This window comes from Schistocerca gregaria, chromosome 8 (assembly GCF_023897955.1).
Source record: "Schistocerca gregaria isolate iqSchGreg1 chromosome 8, iqSchGreg1.2, whole genome shotgun sequence".
Taxonomy (NCBI): domain Eukaryota; kingdom Metazoa; phylum Arthropoda; class Insecta; order Orthoptera; family Acrididae; genus Schistocerca; species Schistocerca gregaria.
In genome coordinates this window covers 439,381,513-439,404,475 of record NC_064927.1, presented here as the reverse complement: position 1 = coordinate 439,404,475, position 22,963 = coordinate 439,381,513, and the positions used below count along the sequence as shown (strand labels likewise).

Genomic DNA, 22,963 nt, shown 5'->3' with positions numbered 1-22,963 from the left:
ACCTTGTCAAGATTATACATATACGTGCAACGAAGTCCAGTTTAACCGTGAACGCCGGCCGCTGTGGCCTAGCGGTTCTATGCTCTTCAGTACGGTTCAAATGGCTCTGAGCACTATGGGACTTAACATCTATGGTCATCAGGGCCCTCGAACTTAGAACTACTTAAACCTAACTAACCTAAGGACATCACACACATCCATGCCCGAGGCAGGATTCGAACCTGCGACAGCAGTGGTCACGTGGTTCCAGACTGAAGCGCCGAGAACCGCTCGGTCACACCGGCCGGCCGCTTCAGTCCGGAACCACGCGGATGCTACAGTCGCAGGTTCGAATCCTGCCTCGGGCATGGATGTGTGTGATGTCCTTTAGGTTAGTTAGGTGGTGGTGGTGGTTAGTGTTTAACGTCCCGTCGACAACGAGGTCATTAGAGACGGAGCGCAAGCTCGGGTTAGGGAAAGATTGGGAAGGAAATCGGCCGTGCCCTTTCAAAGGAACCATCCCGGAATTTGCCTGAAACGATTTAGGGAAATCACGGAAAACCTAAATCAGGATGGCCGGAGACGGGATTGAACCGTCGTCCTCCCGAATGCGAGTCCAGTGTGCTAACCACTGCGCCACCTCGCTCGGTGTTAGTTAGGTTTAAGTAGTTCTAAGTCGAGGGTACTGACGACCTCAGATGTCAAGTCCCATAGTGCTTAGAGCCATTTGAACCATGACCATTAGGTGCATTGTGCTGCCACCTACTGCCAGATACTCCATATCAGCGACCTCAGTAGTCATTACACATCATGAGAGAGCAAGTTGGGGCGCTCCGCGGAACTCATGGACTTAGAACGAGGTCAGATGATTTTGTGTCGTTTGTGTCATAGGTCTTTACGCGTGATTTCCACACTACTAACACCTCCTCTGTTGACAGACAGAGACCGCCTTCAGCTGAAGAGGGCCGTAATATGTATTAGGCCGACGTCTACCCAGACCATAACACAGGAGTTCGAAATTGCGCCAGGATCCACTGCAAGTACTATGACAGTTAGATGGTAGGAGAGATTTCATGGTCGCGTGGCTGCTCATAAGCCACACATCACGCCGGCAAATGCGAAACGACGCCTCGCTTGGTGTAAGGAGCGTAAACATTGGACGAATGAACAGTGGAAAAACGTTGTGTGGAGTCACGAATCACGGTACACAAAGTGGCGATCCTATGGCAGGGCTTGGGTATGGTGAATGGCCGGTGAACGTCATCTGCCAGCGTGTGTACTGCCAAGAGTAAAATCCGGAGGCGGTGGTTTTATGGTGTATTCGTGTTTTCCATGGAGGGGACTTTCACCCCTTGTTGTTTTGCACACCACTATCACAGCACAGGCCTACACTAATGTTTTAAGCACCTTCTTGCTTCCCACTGTTGAAGAGAAATTCGCGGAAGGCGATTGCATCTTTTAACACGATCGAGCACTTGTTCATAATGCACGGCCTGTGGCGGAGTAGTTACACGATAATAAAATCCCTGTAATGGACTGGCCTGCATAGAGTCCTAACCTGAATCCTGTATAACACATTTGGGATGTTTTGGAACGCTGACTTCGTGCCAGGCCTCAGAGACCGACATCGACACCACTCCTCAGTGCAGCACTCCGTGAAGAATGGGCTGCCATTCCCAAAGAAACCTTGCAGCACCTGACTGAACTTTGCCTGCGAGAGTGGAAGTTGGTATCAAGGCTAGTGATGGACCATCACCATACTGAATTCCAGCATTTCCGTTTAAGGGTGCCATGAACTTGTAACTCATTATCAGCCAGGTGTCCGGATACTTTTGACCAGATAATGTATAATCTTGACTTTGTTTATATGCTATTCTCGAAAATACTGTTTTGCCTTCTGGTTGATTTGAAAATGGGTTCAGGTAACCCGAAACTAGTTATCAATTGACTAAAAGGTGAATATTGCACCTTTGGCTGTTTCTACATCGAAATTAGGTAACTGTCATGCGCCTTCGCCGAGATGAGGAAATCTCAGCAAATGCAGCAGACTTTGAAGAGTTCTAATGAAATGAGTTGAAAGAGATTTTGATCAAAAAAATCTGTTGCCCATTTCTGCCTCTACATCTAGATCTACACATTCGAAAACACTGTGAAATCCACAACAGACGGTACTTATCAACTTACCACATGCTAGGGTTACTTCTCGTTCCCATAGGTTATGGAGGATGGGAAGAATGATTGATTGAAATCCTTTGTGTGCGCTGTTATAGACCTAATTTTATCTTTGCTGTCTGTACCTGAGCGACACGCAGGAAGCTGAAGTATATTTGAGATTCTTTACTGGATACTTTGCAAGTAAACTGCCTTTAAGCGTCAACAGTTCAGGTTTTTCAGTATTTCAGCTGCCATTCGTCTTGTCCTTAGCAGATGTTCAATATCACTCATTCATCCCTTTTTAGGATGGGATCACACATTTTAGCAATAACTTAAAATAAAATTTCCCTAGTAACATATCTGAAATCATTGGGAGATGGAGCTGGGAGTGGAATGGTGTTGAGCCAGAAATGAAGCTGTTATCTAACAATCTATATTTGCGTTCGCGGCCGTCACACAACTATTAACAATTGTCTACTTGCAAAACAGTAGTTAAAATGGCCACTATAAGGCATTTAATGACGTAAACAATTAGAGTGACGCTTCAAAACATTTAAGGAAAAATTTAAGATTTTGTAGATGCCATTTTTAAGTTCCATAAGCAGTGAGAAAATGAATGTTGACGAAGATGGCAAGTTTCAAAACTATAAATCACAGAAGAGGTGAAAAAAATGCATTTGATTGTTAATGTGGTGTTGAAATAAGGCTACTAGTGTAAGCATAGTACGAGCATCGCTCTGTTCCGTCAGTTCTAAGACATACGCAGAGTAAACATTAAAACCAATTAATCACAAACTGCACGCTAGAAGATCTTATAACGTCTTTTCATTCTGTAATCAGACAATCCACGTTTGTAAACTTTGGCACTGTAATCTTGCATTTAAAGATCTAAAATACACACAGAGTAAACATTAATGCCACATAACCACAAATTTCAAACGAGAAGACCTTAATACGTCCTTTTAGACTCAAACTAAACAATCCAAGTTCCCATGCTATAACTGCCCACGTCGTGTTGTCCCGACTCCACTGTAGCTTGAATGGATTTTTAAGTTTGTTTTATATGCCCGACTTCTAATTTCACCACCAAAGCCTCCAGTGTTGATCAGTTATTGACCGATGACGACACGTAATACAGTTTGTTAAAGAGGAGTTCACCGTTATTAATTATGTTTTTAGATTTAATTTTATTACTCGTACAGAGACTCAACGTTCCTTTGCTTAACAGCGCGTCGTCAAAAGAAGTATGGAATGCAGATGTCTTTTCAATACATAATGTCGACTATTGAGTTAAAGTTCGTACCTATTTTGCCATTTTAGAGAAGAGAAACCTTAAGCGCTTCTGCTTCTATAGTCTCAGTATCAAATGTTCACTAATTTCAATTTACTTCCTATCTCAGTTCAGTATTTAACACAAATTATATATCAATGTCATTTCAGAGATATTACGTCGGTTCCACACTAACGGAATAACACATAATTGTCATTTAACATCACTTTTATTAATAATCCTTTCTCTTATGACGTAAATGTTAATGAATGATCACTATCTAGGGGGACAGAGGGATTGATCCTAATCACGAGATAATAGCTTTTAATGAGTCCTCAATCGTTAATTAAATAAAAAGTCACGTTCAAGGATGATATGCGAACAACTTTCGTTGCGTCCGTTTTCACGTATCTGTCAAAACTAATCCTTTCGCCCACAGTTCGAATTAACACTGACGTTAACCCCTTTTGTCGGAACATCGAATCGTATCTATTAAGTGAAAGTTTATTCTAGTCCCCGAATTAATTCCTTTCAGATACGCGCACGACCCTTACAGCAGATCGGAACACAATCGACTTGTTTTAACAACCGAATAACGCAATGACGTTACATTACGACAATATTCGCCCAATGAACATCTCTTTGACCTTATCTCTTCTACTCTGCTTAATTAAATTATTCCTAATTACAATTTATTCAGCTATTTAACGATAACATCTAACAAAAAATAAAATAAATTTATCCCAACGTAAAAGATCCGTTATAATGCCCGTGTGCATGGTAATCTCGAATTAAAAAAAATACTAATGAAGAAGGAAACAAACAATCAGAACGACTGACAGTTTTAGCGCATAGGCCTTTAAAACGGAACAACATTTTTAGTTTGGAATATTATTGCCTTTTGCAAAAGGCTTCAAAATCGCTTAGGCATATCAGATTATGAAATGCTGAATCATGTAGAGGGCTAAGACAAATATTGTGTGAATTGTGTTATTAAACCGGGGACCCAGAAACGACGGAGAGGCTTCGTCACGCCGTATCCCTCAGTGGTTCACAATCCCACAACAGGCCACAGCAGTCCACCCACCCCACCGACGCCCCACACCTAATCCAGAGTTATTGTGCGGTTCGGCCAAAGTGGATGCCCCCCTAACCGCACCCCCCCCCCCCCCCTCTCCCCAAGGAACGTCTCATACCAGACGAGTGTAATCCCAAATGTTTGCGTGGTAGAGTAATGATGGTGTACGCATTCGTGGAGACAGTGTTTGCTCAGCAATCGCCGATATAGTGTAACTGAGGTGGGATAAGGGGAACAAGCCCGCATTCGCCGAGATAGATGGAAAACCGCCTTAAAAACCATCCACAGGCTGGCTGGCACAACGGACCTCGGCATTAATCCACCGGGCGGATTCGTGCCCGGGACCGGCACGCCTTCCCGCTCGGGAAGAAGCGCGAAAGACAAATATAATTGTCACTGATCAAAGTTAGGTACCGTTATACGCGATCATGGGATTCGTGAATAACAACGAGCCCTTTAGCTACATGTGACAAAAGGTGCTCGCCATTTTCTTGGTACGCCTAATTTTGACTATAAGGAAAAACTGACAGCATAGTATCCACACTCAATGCTGCTGAAATGGCAAAGATGCCGATTACAAAGGCGCAAACCCGCGACCATGGAGAAAGTGGAGAGAATCATTCTTCAGATATGGTAGGCATGCTTACCACAGCCATCCTTAACACGACGAACTGGACTTGAGTCCTCGGAGGGCCATCCCAGTTACTACGCAGAACGGCAGGCAGACATTGAGGCCACGAGACAACGGGCACGTGGTTCAATGAGATCTGCCAGCGGCTACGCTACCTCTTGCGAGAAGCCGATCAACGTGTGCTAGGATACTACCAACAGAGGGGTTTAATGAGCGGCAGAAATCGATTCTAACGAATGCATGGCTAACTACCAATGACCCAAAGTTTTCCACCTGCTTTACCTTCAACCGAGCCTAAGTGATCACTCCATTTCATGTCCCTACAAATCCTTACAGACTGATATTTGTGTGACTTGATTGATTTTAACTTATTCATTGATGCTGCAGTCATGTGATACTATATTATCACCATTTCTGATGTGCCCAGTTTTTTATTTGAGGATATCTATAGCTTCACTTTTAAGCTGATTGAATATTTGTGCTATTCTTTTCACATAGTACGTTACAGATCACTGTATCATATACAAAAAGAGTGAACTTACTATTATTATTTTTGGCAGAATGATTAATATGCAACATGAGCAGTAGCGGTCCCAGCACACTTCCCTGGGGCATACCTGAAGTTACTTCTTCATCTGTTGACAGCTCTCCATCTGAGATAACATACTGCGTCTTCCATGTCAAGATCCACAATGAAGTTAAAAATTTGAAATCAATTCAATGAAGTGTTGGTGAGGCACAGAGTCAAACGCTTACGGAAGTCACATAAACGAGATGGCTTGGTGTAATTTTTATTGTGTATTAGAAGAGGGCATTAATGAAATGGACGAAAAAAAAAACTGGATGAAACACCAGGTCAATTCTCAAGCACTGCGAAGTCAGCTACAGCACATAAACATCTGAAGTTCATATCACATATCATTTTGAACACAACAAATGTGTCTAAGTACATATCTGGCCTAAATTTTGGCACACGATATTCTCTTTATTACGAAAACGAGGAAATAGAAATATAGTGATGCAAAAATTAACGGAATTAATAAGAAAGCTGGAATAGATGTGGCGCACTTCTCAGCCAACAAAAATACTGTGGTGCAACCGAGCGAGGTGGCGCAGTGGTTAGCGCACTGGACTCGCATTCGGGAGGACGACGGTTCGAAACCGCATCCGGCCATACGGATTTTCTGTGATTTCCCTAAAGCGCTTCAGGCAAATGAGGGAATGGTTCCTCGGCACGGCGGACCTCCTTTCCCATCTTTCCATAATCCAATAGGACCGATGATCTCGCTATTTGGTCCCCTCCCCCAAATCAACCAAAGAATCAACTGTGGCGCAAAATGTAACGGAATACATAAGAAATCTGTGATATGTTTGTTGTACTTAATTCTTGCCATTCCTTTTCCATTCAGTTTCCGCATTTAATGGATTTCTCGCTCTAGTACAGAAACGACACAGTCGCTCAACTTATTAAAATAAGTAAACACGAGTAATAACGTGCTTTGTGTAAATTGTGCCAACAGCCTTGCCTCCGTGGTAACACCAGTCACATCATCGAAGCGTTGTCTAGCTTGGCGAGCACTTAGATGGTTCACCGTCTGGGTCTGTCGAGAGCTGTTGGCAAGCGGAGCGCACTGAGCCCGTGTGAGGCAAACTAAGGAGCTACTAGGTTGAGAGGTGACGGATCCGGTCTCGTAAACTGACATTCGGCCGGGAGAGCGGTGTGCGGACATCATGCCCTTCATATCCGCCTCCAATGATGCCTATCGGCTGAGGATGACACGGCGACCGGTCGGTATTGTTGGGCCTTCCGACGCCTATTCAGACGGAGAGGGAGAGAGTTTTGTGTAAATTGTAGTGGAAAAGAAATGTGAAAGCTACTGCGAAAAAATATTTTCGATTTAGCCTCCACAGCTTTTACCTTCAATGTTCTTAACTCTGTATATTGTGTTACCTACTATATACAATGCTGCCAACAGCCACCTTAGTTGACGACACTTCATGATGCTGAAGTCATAGAATAGCTTTCTGTATTTACTGTCACAATTTTTAATTTGGTTTAAGGTTTCCTAATAAGTTTTGATGCACAGGAACCACTGAACCACAATCATCGCCATCATTATTGTCAACATCAGCCATTGTATAGAAAAAAATCCTTCCCTAGACCCCGTCGGAGGTTCGAGTCCTCCCTCGGGCATGGGTGTGTGTGTTGTCCTTAGCGTAAGTTAGCGTAAGTTAGTTTAAGTAGTGCGTAAGCTTAGGGACCGATGACCGCAGCAGTATGGTCCCATAAGACCTTACCACCAAATTTACAATTCCTTCCCTAGACGTTGTCCTCCATTGCGGTCTGCAGTTGTAGGAATCCTAGTTGATCGTGCACGTATTTCAGTGTTTACCCAGTCTGTCTCTTTCCGACCGCCAAAGGACTTCCTTGGCCCATCTACAATCTACTTGCCTAGCCACAGTATGTCCCGGACCCCAATACTTCATTTTCATCACGACCGTAATTATGTCTTCCGCTTTAGTCTGTCCTCTGAGGCATTCGTTTGTTTTTGTGTTCCGGTACTGATTCCCAACATGCAACTCCGTCGGTTGATGAGCAACACGCAGTTTTTGAACGCCATTCGAAAGTAAATTTCATGTTTCATTCCCATAAGCCAAAAATGGAACATAGGCCTACTGTAAACTTTCTTTTTCACTAACATCGAAAGTTTGGCTTTAAAATTCCTACTTTGGTGACCAAAAGGAATTCAAGCAATTTTTACTATTCCATTTTTTTCTTTTCCTGTAAATCCAGTCGTCGTATTCAACAGCGATAATTACAAGAGCTCATACGTTCTTTCTGCGACTTCCTTTGCAACTTGTACAATTTTTTCGACGTGTTCATTGTGTACTATTTTAATTTTGTTTTGAGGATGCGATGATATAGAGGTGCTAAAAAGTCGTAGTCTGCACACAGAAATATTGTCACATTATTGAACAACCAGTTTCCGTCAGAAACGGACGACCCTCTGGTATGATGTGATACCATTGATCAGTTGCAGAACAAATCATAGCTATTAACAAGCATCGTGCCGTAAACCAGTATGTAAATTCAACTGTAATACTGGAGAAGATACACCAAACAGTAGGTAACGAGGCAAAGCATTGGGCTGTATGTGGCGATATAAATCCATACTATTCAAAACTGTGAGGAACTTTGGTTGGACTGACGTGCTACACATCACAGAATTCATCATGAATATCTTACATGGCACACTAACTGCACAAGAACTGCTGAAACAAGACCTAGAAATAAACTAGAGCAGATTTGATGAAAAATAATGGGAAAGCATGGTTGCCCCGTGGACGGGTAGGGCAATCGGTTTCAATGAAAAAGGCGAAAATAATTCAGTGTGAGATCTATGTGTAGCGTTTCAACTCCTTCCTTACATCGATAGACATTCCAAGTCTGGGAGGCCTGATGAAGGAACGGTAATATCCTGTAATAAAAGTCGTCGTCTGTATTATGGATGCGCAGTTGAGCTTGAGTGTCCGACATGCTTCTAAGTTTTATATCTGCGTGTAAAACCCACCATTTAAGCTGCAGTTTTATGACTCCTGCGCTCACTCAAAAAGTAGACCTGATAACAAACAATGCTTTCAGTTATCATTCACTGCAAATAATTAAAAAAAACAAAAGGATCATTGGCTGGAATCCCTTTGTGGTGTGTACATAAAATTTAATTGCTTCGCTTTTAAATACTTCGGGTACAGACTACACATTACGTATCCAGATAGGCCTACTGGTGACAGTCGCGTAATCGAGTTACCGACGACTTAAAATCTTCGTCAGAAACTGACCGGATGGTACATGTTAAGGATCCTGGAAATAAACGCGAAGGCAAAATTTACCTATTCATTAGAAAATGTCTGGCATCTCTTTAAAATATACGTTAGCAAATTCGGTGAACTGTTTCTCACAGCGGAAACCATGAATTTTGTACTGCTTTCTACGCAGAGAATGTATGAACTGAAACAAGTTAAACGTTGCACAGATTAGTGACTCTTAGGGTCTTTGCCATTGCTAGTCTACCCTTTAGGTCCTCCTTGCTCCATCCGTCACGGGATATTTTGCTGCCTAGGCAGCAGAATTCTTTAACTCCTCTGCTTCGTAATCATCAGTCTTCATTTTAAGTTTCTCGCTGTTGTCATTACTGCTACTTCTCATTACTTTCGTGTTCCTTCGATTTCGTGTCAATCCATACTCTCTACTCATTAGACAGTTCATTCCATTCGACAGGTCCAGTAAATCTTCGCTGAGGATAGCAATGTACCACACTTGGAAAGCATTTCAGAGCGTATGTCCATGTGACGTTTTTACTCCTTATCGTCTCCCGGACGTTTCCTGCCGTTTGTCTCTAATTAACAAAATCACCCCGTCGTATGTATCATATACAATATATAACGTAACTGCTTTTTTTTCTACAATATATAATTGTTACAAAACTGCTAGATGGATTGTAGTTACTCTTTACAGACGTTACTCTGAAGCAACAGACGTGTTTTTATCATCCACTAAGACAACGAAAAGAAAAAATGACAAGCCCATTGTATTATTAATTACCTCAGGAGCAGTTTTCGGGGAACTACCTCCTATTCTGAGAAAACCAGAAGATTGGCAGGTGGGCTTTTATTAGACTACTTACTGCATTTCGTTACCAGACACTATGTGGATGGTATACTGGTTTGGACCAGCTGGATCGACTGAACCACGTACAAGTAGCTATGGCTCTAACTGCTGGTTACTGCTCGGCCACACATAAAAGCTTTTGTGCGATCTCCCAGTAGATGTTGAGCTGCAGAGTGTTCCACAATATGAGCATCAGTACTCCGTCCGATCACGTTCCGCAAAATCGACCTCAAACGTTTACTTACATTTGATTTATCGGTGTAGATACTTTGATCTGCATGTCGAAATATGTATCAGCTTCCATGATATGTTGCATGAGTTTTGTTGCTATAATACATGAAAAACACGTGCAAAAAAGAAAGCATAAATAAAAGATTCCTTTGTACAGGTATTCCATTCCTGAACGTATCGCTCGAAATGTGCAATCTCCTATTCCCGTTCGGTCGTAAAGTCAGCTACAAGTGACAACCGTCGTGCATCCTGCTTCATTAGATCAGGGACATGTCTTACATGTCGAATCTGCAGAGTACGAATTTCATTCTGAATCTGAGATGTTGCTTTCCTAGCCTGTCTCTCTAGGCAGCTTCGTACTGATAAATCACAAAACGTTAGGAGTAGGAACACGAATTACCTCCAACGTTATTTGTTATATTTGATTGTCAATTTATCTTTAAAACTCATGAACTAAAATTGCACCGTCGCCTTCAATAGATTTTTTGGGCTGTGTAAACAAACTGATGTCCTGGCTCTTTTCATGTATATATTTTCGAGTTTATAAGTAGTAAAGTCGATTCTGGTAGACACACGCTGTGTAACCACTCTCGCATTTCCGTCAATGTCAAGTAAATATTTCAGTTATTCTTTCCTTTATAAAAATTTTAATTACCATTATTTAAAATATTTAAGTAAAACATTTAAATAAAGGGTACAATCACTAAGAACATGAAGTAATAAGAGAAGAAAGCTGTATATCGTAGTCTGTTTTTGCCTAAATATTGTTATTCCGATTCCCGTTCCGATTCCTGTCCTGTGACTGCTTTTATTACTGTTGTAGTGATTGCTAATACCGCGTGTTGTATAGAGTGAAGTACTGAAAATACGACAAGTTATTTTAGAAAGCGAACCGATCATTTTACCAACGTATTACCTGCATCAAGTCATCGTAGTTTTCATCATCGAAAGATCCAATTTTAGAGGCTTGAATTTATTTGAAAAGAGAGAAAGACAGATTCGTTACTGATTAGAAATGAAGATTTATGGTATTTGAGTTAAACAGTATTATCAAGTGAAAAGTAAAGGCTGAACTAACTGAATTTTAGTGCGAATATTTACAAAAGTTAACAGTATCGATATCGACTTTTAAGTGTTAGTGCAAAATTTAAGAACTGTTAGAATCTGTGGTCGGACGTAAACTTTGAGCTAGCTGGAACGTTTTGATAACTTTTTAATGAATATTTATTGCCTCTCTAAAGCACATAAAATAGGAAAGACAATAAACTTTGCAAACCTATAATTAAAAATCAGAAGCAATTATGCAGACCAGATAACTAAGTCGACGCAGCCTGCTCTGTAGCTGTAATAAACAGGTCATCAGTATCGCATGCAGTGACTATAAACTGTTAAATTTAAACGAGCTGTGTCTTCTTGAAGCGAGATATTGGTTCTTAGCCTGTATTCTTATAAGTAACCAAAATATAATAAGTGCATTGAAGCTTCGCTGCCGTTTTATTCGGATAAACAAAAAATAAGAGCTAGAATACTCCGGCAGCACTACGTACGATTTACGTCGAGATCTGCACAAACGACGACGCCACGGCCCAAGAGAACCACATATTAAAATATCTACAGTCAAGACAAGGCGAAGACAACCCAGCAGTAGATTCAGCTGTTTTTGTGATATGAATCGATGTATAATTTCCTGTAACTGTTTATACTTATTTTTGTTTAGTTAAACTACGAAACTCCATCAGTGAGTAACTACGAAGTGAAACATTCGCAGCGTATTCGTAAATATATTACATTTGCTTCCTTGAAACGGGTGGTGAGGTAGACGTTGTCACTGTATTTTATTTCTTGCAGTTGTTGTCCAAGGAGAGTAGTACAAGGCATGACACAACCGAGTCCTTTTACACCACTCAACAAGAACAGACGTATATAATTTGAAACTTTCTGGCAGATTAAAACTGTGTAACGTAGAGAACTCGGCGCTGAAGCCTTTGACTTTCGCAGCCAAAAGAGATGCAAAATATTCTCTTTTCTTAAATTTAAAAAAATAATAAAATAGATAAAAAAGTGTTACACTAAGCCATGTTTTGACTCTATTGTACTCTCATATGTAGTCTCAAAAGTCTCAAAACGGTCTGCATTTTTCTTTGTAACTTTAACGTCCTAAGTTCTGAGTTTATTTTTTATGAATGAAAAGTTTGTAAGGTGGTCAATGGGCGGTTCTGGAACAAAATGAGACTAAAATATTACATTTTAAAAATGTGATTCAGCAAAATATTAGGGCGTTTAATATACGTGCTACACCAGGACACAAATAGGTTCTTTTATCTTATAAAGACATGTTTTCAGCGATTTTTTATGAATTTTATTTATGAACTGACGATTGAAATAAATAAATGTTTTTGTTTAAGTACCACAAAACTTTATTTTACTACTATATATGAAAATACAGCAAGAAAATCTACATTACTGCTGTAAGCCAAGTAATTCCTACTGAACGCTTCACTACACTTCAAAGTGACACAGATCTGTGACACTATTTTTCAACATAGCCTTAGGGTTTCTGTAAACAATGGTCAGCGATTTCTACCAATCATTCACCTGGAGCTGTGGGAATGTCATCAACGTCAGAAAATCTGCGACTGCTGCCTATTAGTTCATCGAATTTCTGGATATTGTTGTCTGTAGTCGAAGTCGATGGAATTCCTTCCTGACCAGCATTGCTCACGTCTTTGGGGCGTTGGCCAAATTGCTCGCACAATTTCGCCATAGGTGTATGGTCGATATACTGCCCGAATTTCACGGTGAACTGCCTGCAGTTTATACGTCTTGAGTTCAAGAATAGCACGGTTACGCGTAATTCACCGGTGGAGTACGTTTCCAGTTGATGCCGCTCCATTTTACTCCCAAACCGTGATGAAGCTGTTATCCGTATCGCAGAAGAACTGTGTCTGTAGAACATCCATTCTTTTTTGACAATCCACCACTCTTGCTGAGTAATCGTCTTAGTGTGGGATGAAGAGCACAACTTACTTTTTCAAGTTCCTAAGTGTACAGTCCATTCTTCTATTTTTATTTGTTCTCCAGTAGCTGCTATATGGCGAGGACAGATAGGCTTCAAGCTGAAAACGTGCAGCAAATGATCGTTCTGTCGCGGTGTATCAGCGTCAGTCAGTTTTCTTGTACTGCAGAAGCTAATGTGGTCTGTCCGAAAGGGTCGTATCTGCCACGCAACCTTCCATGCCTTTTCACCAAACTGTCATATAGTGTTATTATGGGACGGGTTAAGACGTACAGTACTGGGAAATGAAACTGGCGAAACACCATTTTTTTTAGACTGAATCATGATATCTGATAACAGGTCGAATCCGCTGATGTTACGTCGGAAATACCGGTTAGGTCGACGTACTAGCGAAGGATGGAGTTTTTGTGTTCACTGGTTTTTGGTATAGTTGGGCTGCCTCTAGGCAAAACTAAATGCCCACAGCAGAATTTTTTTATTACCGTTTGCGGTTTGGAAAACATACGTAAAGAATATAGTGTGAAATTCGGTAGAAGTACTTAACGTCTGCTACTACACTTGTTAACTTCAGACAGATGCAGTAACATTTTGCTATATATCAAAATGTCATATTAAAATGGATATCTCGTAGATGGGCGATTCGATCAGACTCAAGTTGATTCATGGAGCTGGCACAGGTAACACAGTGTGGAAGAAATGTGTAAGACTTGCAACAGATGAGATTACTCGAGAACTTCAATTTTGGGAACGGCAAGGTAGTAAACGGCTTCACTCCTTCCCTTTTCTCTTCCACTGTGAATATCTGTGACCAAGTCATGCAAGCAGACATGCGATCACTTCAGTAACCACCGTGAGAGTCCAATAACTCAGTATCTTATTAGAACAGATCATATATTTGTGTGATGTTCCCCTTCGCAAGGGCTCATACATGCCGTCACTATTTTACCTATGACTCGTTTTTCATCAAAAGCACTCCAAATGCTAAAATATAAAAAAAAAATCCCCACCACGCCCTGAAAGCGAACTGCAGCTACATCAGCACAAGGGGATTTTTTAAAAATTCTGTCAACGTTTCAATTTACAAGTGTGGCTGGGTAGTGGCTTGGACTGGGAGCGGAGCCCGACGCCAAGGTGTATCTTCGTCAACTTGCTGTGTGCTATGTGGAAAGCGGGGAGGTATACACAGTTAACAGGTGAAATTTCCTGAATGTGTGGTTCATCTATAAAGGAGACAGCATTTAGGACGCTAATGCCACGTATTCTTGAGTACTGCTCGAGTGCTTGGGATCCGAACCAGGTCGGATTGAAAGAAGACATCGAAGCAGTTCAGAGGCGAGTTGCTGTATTTGTTACCGGTAGGTTCGATCAGCATGCAAGCATAATGACTCTAGAACTGTCACAGCGGAGCAGAGTGGTTGGTAAAACACAGTTTAAACCTCAGCAGAGACAATATACCGGGGTTGGAACTTAAATAGTGACAACTATTTATTCAAAACCGATACAAAAGTGTTACGTGTTTGCACCAGTTACTGTCTTTCAAACTCGTCACCAGCGTCTTGTAGCTGCTCTATTCGGTCGATCGGAGTGGGAAGTACTGTACCATCCACCATACCTCCCGTACTTAAGCCCTTGTGACTTTGATTTGATTCCGAAGATGAAGGAACCACTTCGTGGCATTCGCTTCAGAACTGTTCCAGAGTTTCGACAAGCAGCAGACCGCTGCATTCGCACCATCAACAGAACAGGCTGTGCTAACGGTATACTACGCCTTTCACATCGCTACAACGGGTTCCACACAATGCTGGTAACTACTCTGAAAGATAGTAACAGGTGCAAACATGTAACTCTTTTGTGTAGGTTGTGAATAAATAGTTACCACTATTTAAGTTCCAACCCTCGTATTTGTCGACTACAATGAACGCTCTCCCTCCTACGGCGTCTGATCTGTCCTTCCGATAAACGATCCAAAACTCGCTAAATATCTCAGAGCTGTTTACTGTAGCTGGCTCTCAGTCCTAAGAATAATTGGGGGTTGGGAACTTTCCTGGAGGGCAGTAAATCCGGGAACTTCTTTGCGACTACTTCGACAATTTGCAGATAAAATTACTCTTTTGCTGAATATAATTGTGTTTAGGCACGTAACCTTTTTTTGTGACAAACTTTAGTACTGTGCAGCTTGACTGCTGGAATTCAAAACTGACTCTGGCCTACATAAAATCAATAGCAACCATGTAAACGTGCAGGGAATTGCCAATTGTTTGGATACAACATACTTGTTAATGTAAAAATGTTTATTTGTATTTACTTCTTTTAAAAGTTGTACAAGTTTGTACCTTATAATGTTTTCATTAATATTTAGTGTAATATGTAAGTTAGAACATTGTAACGTCTGAAACTGACTTTCGAGTGGAGGTGCTAATCGGTATGCATGAGACAGCATTCGTGCCTAGTATATTCCAAAACGCTGTATGAAAACGGGATTTTCCGGTGCTCATACTTTGTGTTCTGTTGGTTATAAAATGGTAGAGTCCAGTGTTCTGGATAGCCATTGGGCTAGGGACCATAAGTGCTGTGCACGCAACAAAGGATTGTCTTAGTGTCACTATCCTACTGTGCAGGGTCAAAGTATGACTATTACACACTTCCTCCCGCTTAAGCAAATGGAGCAAATAGGTTGATTCTTTTTACATTTTATGTGATCTACGGTGGGCTTGATATGACTTGTGGAGGCACCATTAATTCATTGTAGGTTACTCGGAAAACAGCATAAATTTTCCACTATATTTTCGCCGTCACCAGTGGACGAATACACGCCAGAGGATTCCAAGAAGACTGTTGTTGTTGTGTTGCTGACCACATGCCCTCTATATCCGCCTCGAATGATGCCTATCGGCTGAGGATGAGACGGCGGCAGGTCGGTACTGTTGGGCCTTCGGAGGCCTATTCAGACTGAGAGGGCGAGAGTTTTGTGTAAATTGTAGTGGAAAAGAAATGTGAAAGCTGTTGTTGTTGTGGTCTTCAGTCCAGAGCCTGGTTTGATGCAGCTCTCCATGCTACTCTATCCTGTTTAAGTTCCTTCATCTCCCAGTACATACTGCAACTTTCATACTTCTGAATCTGTTTAATGTATTCCTCTCTTGTTCCCCGTCTACGATTTTCACCCACCGCGCTGCCCTCCAATACTTATCTGGTGATCCCTTGATGCCTCAGAATATGTCCTACCAACCGATCCCCTCTTCTAGTCAAGTTGTGCCGCAAATTTCTCTTCTCTCCAATTATATTCAATACCTCCTCATTAGTTATGTGATCTTCAGCATTATTCTATTCTCTTTTTGTCTAAACTATTTATCTTCCACGTTTCACTTCCATACATGGCTACACTCCATACAAATACTTTCAGAAACAACTTCCTGACACTTAAATCAATACTCGATGTTAACAAATTTCTCTTCTTCAGAAATGCTTTCCTTGTCATTGCCAGTCTACATTTTATATCCTCTCTACTTCGACCATCATCAGTTATTTTTCTCCTCAAATAGGAAACTCATTTGCTACTTTAAGTGTCTCATTTCCTAATCTAATACCCTTTGTACCACCCGATTTAAATCCATTATCCTCGTTTTACTTTTGTTTATGTCCATCTTATATCCTCCTTTCAAGACACTGTCCATTCCGTTCAACTGCTCTTCCAGGTCCTTTGTTGTCTCTGACAGAATTACAATGTCATCGACGAACCTCAAAGTTTTAATTTCTTCTCCATGGATTTCAATTCGTACTCAAAATTTTTCTTTTGTTTCCTTTACTGCATGTTCAATATACAGATTGAATAACATCGGGGATAGGCTACAGCCATGTCTCACTCCCTTGCTAACCACTGCTTCTTTTTCATGTCCCTCGACTCTTATAACTGCCATCTGGTTTCTGTACAAATTGCAAATAGCCTTTCGCTCCCTGTATTTTACCCCTGCCACCTTCAGAATTTGAAAGAGAGTATTACAGTCAACATTGTCAAAACCTTTCTCTAAGTCTACAAAGACTAGAAACGTTGGTTTGCCTTTCCTTAATTGTTTTCTAAGACAAGTCGTAGGGTCAGTATTGCCTCACGTGTTCCAACATTCCTACGGAATCCAAACTGATCCTCCCCGAGGTCGGCTTCTACCAGCTTTTCCATTTGTCTATACGGAATTCGCGTGAGTATTTTGCAGCTGTGACTTATCAAACTGATTGTTCGGTAATTTTCACATCTGACAATACCTGCTTTCTTTGGGATTGGAATTGTTATATGCTTCTTAAAGTCTGAATGTATTTCGCCTGTCTCATACATCTTGCTCACCATATGGTAGAGTTTTGTCAGGGCTGGCTGTCCCAAGGCTATCAGTAGCTCTAATGGAATGTTGTCTAATTCCGGGGCCTTGTTTCGGCTAAGGTCTTTCAGTGCTCTGTCAAACTCTTCACGCAATATCATATCTCCCATTTCATCTTCATCTACATGCTCTTCCATTTCCATTATATTGTCCTCAAGAACATCGCCCTTGTAGACTCTGTATACTCCTTCCACTTTTCTGCTTTCCCTTCTTTGCTTATAACTGGGTTTCCATCTGAGCTGTTGATACTCATGCAAGTGGCTCTCTTTTCTCCAAAGGTCTCTTTAATTTTCCTGTGGGCAGTATCTATCTTACCCCTAGTGATATACGCCTCTACATCCTTACATTTGTCCTCTAGCCATCCCTGCTTAAACTGGCGATCTCATTTTCGAGATGTTTGTATTCCTTTTTGCCTGATTCATTTACTGCATTTTTGTATTTTCTCAAATGGTTCATATGGCTCTGATCACTATGGGACTTAACATCTGAGGTCATCAGTGCCGTAGAACATAGACCTACTTAAACCTAACTAATCTAAGGACAACACACAAATCCATGCTCGAGGCAGGATTCGAACCTGCCACCGTAGCGGTCGCGCGGTCCCAGATTGAGGTACCTAGAACCGCTCGGCCACATCGGCCTGCTGTATTTTCTCCTTTCATCAATTAAATCCAGTATCTCTCCTGTTACCCAAGGATTTATATTAGTCCTCGTCTTTTTACCTACTTGATCCTCTGCTGCCGTCACTATTTAATCTTTCAAAGCTACCCATTCTTCTTCTACGGTATTTCTTTCCCCCATTCTTGTCAATCTTTCCCTAAGGTTCTCCATGAAACTCTCTACAACCTCTCGTTCTTTCAGTTTATCCAGATCCCATCTCGTTAAATTCCCACCTTTTTGCAGTTTTAATCTGCAGTTCATAACCTATAGTTTGTCGTCAGAGTCCACATCTGCCCCTGAATATGTCTTACAATTTAAAATCTGTTTCCTAAATCTCTGTCATAGCATTATATAATCTGTCTGAAACCTGTCAGTATCTCCAGGCTTATTCCATGTAAACAACCTTTTTTATGATTCTTGAACCAAGTATTACCTATGATTAAGTTATGCTCTGTGCAAAAGTCTACCAGGCGGCTTCCTCTTTCATTCCTTACCCCCATTCCATATTCACCTACTACGTTTCCTTCACTTCCTTTTCCTACAACTATGTACGGAAAATGACTGACATTGTACGATATAATCCTAATAACCAGATATCGACAACTTTGAAAATCTTCTTGTTATCTTTATTCGTTTCCATGATACAGTGGTTCGGAGTTATCCTATTTCGATCCGTAAAATCCGGTAAGAGGCGAAATCTAAATTCCTCAAATTTTAAGTACATTTATCTAGATGAGCAATCTCTTTGTTTTTCAAAAATAATTATCCGTTATCAAGAAACACCACAAAAATTAGTTTTTTGGGTACCAAAACCCTACCGCAATTCCGAAACGGCTGTGTACAGGATACGGCTGTAATTTTTATGATGCGTTCCTAAGATCCAAATCTCGAACAGCCTCGAAAATTTTGATTATACCTTTATCCGTTTCCGAGATACAAAGATTCAAATTTACCGTACATGTACACTTAAATTACGGGTGTGAAATCTGGTGTGAAGCGAAAACGTAGTTTAATAAGTGGCACAGCACTGAGAAATATGCTGTTAATTGTCTCCGTTATCATATGTTGTAGTACTGAAGCATATCCAAACTTTTTCACGTAAAATCAGATCTGAGGTGTAAGATTAGTTTTGTTTTATTTCATTTTTGCGTAAGTAATCAAAATTTTACGGAACAATACACTTCTTTTGATATGAGTTACATGCCCTGCTGCAGCAGGGAACCACCAAAAAATGCCCCTGTCGGAGCATAAAAAATACGAATACGTTGCTGTATATTTAAAAGGCACTGACTGAAAAGTGGGGTACCAACTGTACCAACTGTTTAAGTTTACCTTCCTCGGCAACTTTAAAAGCTTTCCCAAAAATTTCGGCATGTGAACATATTCACCCTTTTTTATGTTAAAAGAGAAGAAGACAGTGGCAATGGCAAAGAGAAGGAAAAGTAATAAATACTTTAAGATAGTAGACAGTGCTTGTATTATAGAAAGAGAGGAGGAGATAACTGCGTTGTGAGAAAAAGAGACGGACCCAGTGCTACTGGAACGTAGTTGACGGTGACTGAACAGTGTTAGGAAAAGAGTGAAAGAGACAGTACCAAAGGGAGAGGAATAAAGAGAAGGAGAAAGTGGAAGAGCGCGAGAGCCGATGATAATGAGACACTGAGTATACGACAATGGCAATGGGGAAAAGTGAGAAGCTGACCGCGAGAAGAGACAGCAGCAGTAGGAAGGAAGGAATGAGATAATAGCATCAAGAGAAAGCAAGAGGGAGAAAGTTACAGCTAGAGGAGACTGTTGTAGTAGGACAGAACGCAAGGGACGGTGTCTGTGGCACAGGAGAAGGCAGTCACAGAGTTAATGACAGTGAGTTGGACTGATTGAGTGAGTGAGTAAGGGCAACTGGGAGTGGATGGGTATGAAAGCACTGGGTCCGTCTCTTTTTCTCACAATGCAGTTATCTCCTCCTCTCTTTCTATAATACAAGCACTGTCTACTATCTTAAAGTATTTATTACTTACAGAGATGAACATCCACGATGTGAAAGAGTTAGAGTTAGGGGGAGCTCATGGGAGTTTGAGGTGATTTGCGTGTTTAAAAAAGAGTGAATATGTTCGCGTGCCAAAATTTTTGGGAGCATTTTTAAATGTGCTGAAGAATGTAGAATGAGACAGCTAGTACCCCACTTTGGAGTATTTTAAATAAATAGGTAAACATTTGCATTTTTGTTCTCCGATAGGAATATTTTTCCGCTTGTTTCAAAATATTAATACTTAAGAAATAAAGAATGTTCTGTTATGGTCATTTTAATGTAATTTTGTGACAAATTAAGAATATGACTTGTATGGTCTGGTTTACAAGGTTGTGAATAAGCGGCGCTGTTGCTCCTCGCGCAGCCTCGTGTTCATTTTGCAGCCATTCGTACTTCTGAGGCAGGCTGTCTCGTGCAGAGGGGTGCGTGTGGGTAGCGTGGGGGCTGATGCTGGAGCTCTGAGATGGTGTGGACACTTCGCAAACATGGAGGAACAACGATGGCCGCAGTCATTCCTCCACTCACGTCCGCCAGGCAGGAAAAGCCGAGGGAGGCCGAGGACGAACCGGAGGGAATCTGGTGTAGCCATATCCACAGAAAGTAGAGACCTGTTGCAAGACGAGTGGCAGGAAAGGAAGTTCGTGGTAGACATCCGCCAGTAAGTGGAAACGTCTGCCGAAGCAAGTAAAGTAACTACATATTATGCTTTTGATTAAGGTATTTCTTCTATTTACAATAAAAATAGCAGCTATATACAATGAAAGCCATAGATTAGGGAATACTTGTTGCATCTGGACGTCTGTGATGTCCTCTAAGCATCCGTTGAGAAATATCTACAAACAACATTTAATAAATTGCGCATCAGACAGCGTAGGTTCCTGAAAGAAAAGAAAACAGTGACATTATTTTCTAGAGTGAGTACAATATTTTATCTTCCTGGGGTATTTTGATTCTGTCGTTACAACTACAAGAACGACGGAACGAAAATCCCCCTGGAATGGTAAAGCAACTAAGGACAATATGTCCACACAAACGAAGAATACAGTATTTTGTAATTAAAAATGTACGCTGGTCTTACACTACTGGCCAATAAAATTGCTGCACCACGAAGATGACGTACTACAGATGCGAAATTTAACTGATAGGTAGAAGATAAGGTGGATAGATCACGTAACTAATGAGGAGGTATTGAATAGGATTGGGGAGAAGAGAAGTTTGTGGCACAACTTGACTAGAAGAAGGGATCGGTTGGTCGGACATGTTTTGAGGCATCAAGGGATCACAAATTTAGCATTGGAGGGCAGCGTGGAGGGTAAAAATCGTAGAGGGAGACCGAGAGATGAGTACACTAAGCAGATTCAGAAGGATGTAGGTGGCAGTAGGTACTGGGAGATGAAGCAGCTTGCACAGGATAGAGTAGCATGGAGAGCTGCATCAAACCAGTCTCAGGACTGAAGACAACAACAACAACAGGTAGAAGATGCTGTGATATTCAAATGATTAGCTTTTCAGAGCCGGTGGCGACACCTACAACGTGCTGACATGAGGAAAGTTTCCAACCGATTTCTCATACACAAACAGCAGTTGACCGGCGTTGTCTGGTGAAACGTTGTTGTTATGCCTCGTGTAAGGAGGAGAAATGCGTACTATCACGTTTCCGACTTTGATAAAGATCGGATTGTAGCCTATCGCGATTGCGGTTTATCGTATCGTGACATTGCTGCTCGCGTTGGTCGAGATCCAATGACTGTTATCAAAATATGGAATCGGTAGCTTCAGGAGGGTAATACGGAACGCCCTACTGGATCCCAACGGCATCGTATCACTAGCTGTCGAGATGACAGGCATCTTATCCGCATGGCTGTAACGGATCGTGTAGCCACGTCTCGATCCCTGAGTCAACAAATGGGGACGTTTGCAAGACAACAAACATTTGCACAAACAGTTCGACGACGTCTGCAGCAACATGGACTATCAGCTCGGAGACCATGGCTGAGTTACCCTTGACGCTGCATCACCGACAGGAGCGCCTGCGATGGTGTACTCAACCACGAATATGGGTGCACGAATGGCAAGATGTCATTTTTTCGGATGAATCCAGGTTCTGTTTACAGCATCATGACAGTCGCATCCGTGTTAGGTGACATCGCGGTGAACGCACACTGGAAGCGTGTATTCGTCATCGCCATACTGGCGTATCACCCGGCGTGATGGTATGGGCTGCCATTGGTTACACATCTCGGTCACCTCTTGTTCACGTTGACGGCACTTTGAACAGTGGAAGTTACATTTCAGATGTGTTACGACACGTGGCTCTATCTTTCATTCGATCCCTGCGAAACCCTACATTTTAGCAGGATAATGCACGACCGCATGTTGCAGGTCCTGTACGGGCCTTTCTGGATACAGAAATTGTTCAACTGATGCCCTGGCCAGTACATTCTCCAGCTCTCTCACCAACTGAAAACGTCTGGTCATTGGCGGCCGAGCAAATGGCTCATCACAATACGCCAGTCACTACTCTTGATGAACTGTGGTATCGTGTTGAAGTTGCATGGGCAGCATTACCTGTACACCCCATCCAAGCTCTGTTTGACTCAATGCCCAGGCCTATCAAAGATGTTATTATGGCCTGAGGTGGTTGTTCTGGGTACTGATTTCTCAGGATCTATGCACCTAACTTGCGTGAAAATGTAATCACATGTCAGTTATAGCATAATATACACTCCTGGAAATGGAAAAAAGAACACATTGACACCGGTGTGTCAGACCCACCATACTTGCTCCGGACACTGAGAGAGGGCTGTACAAGCAATGATCACACGCACGGCACAGCGGACACACCAGGAACCGCGGTGTTGGCCGTCGAATGGCGCTAGCTG

At 41.7% G+C, this 22,963-nt stretch overlaps 1 protein-coding gene across 3 annotated transcripts in view; it reads right to left on the bottom strand.

Annotated features, from left to right (window-relative positions):
- Nucleotides 1-19,498: 19,498 nt before the first annotated feature.
- The window catches only part of LOC126284765 (serine protease inhibitor I/II-like), a 28,063-nt gene continuing 24,598 nt past the window's right edge, over nucleotides 19,499-22,963 (bottom strand). The window contains exon 4 of one of the 3 annotated variants that reach the window (XR_007551550.1): nucleotides 19,499-20,753. The gene's annotated coding sequence lies outside the window, so the exon portion shown is untranslated. Of the gene's footprint in view, nucleotides 20,960-22,963 lie in introns of all 3 variants that reach the window. The other 2 variants (XR_007551551.1, XM_049983924.1) reach the window with 2 other exon arrangements.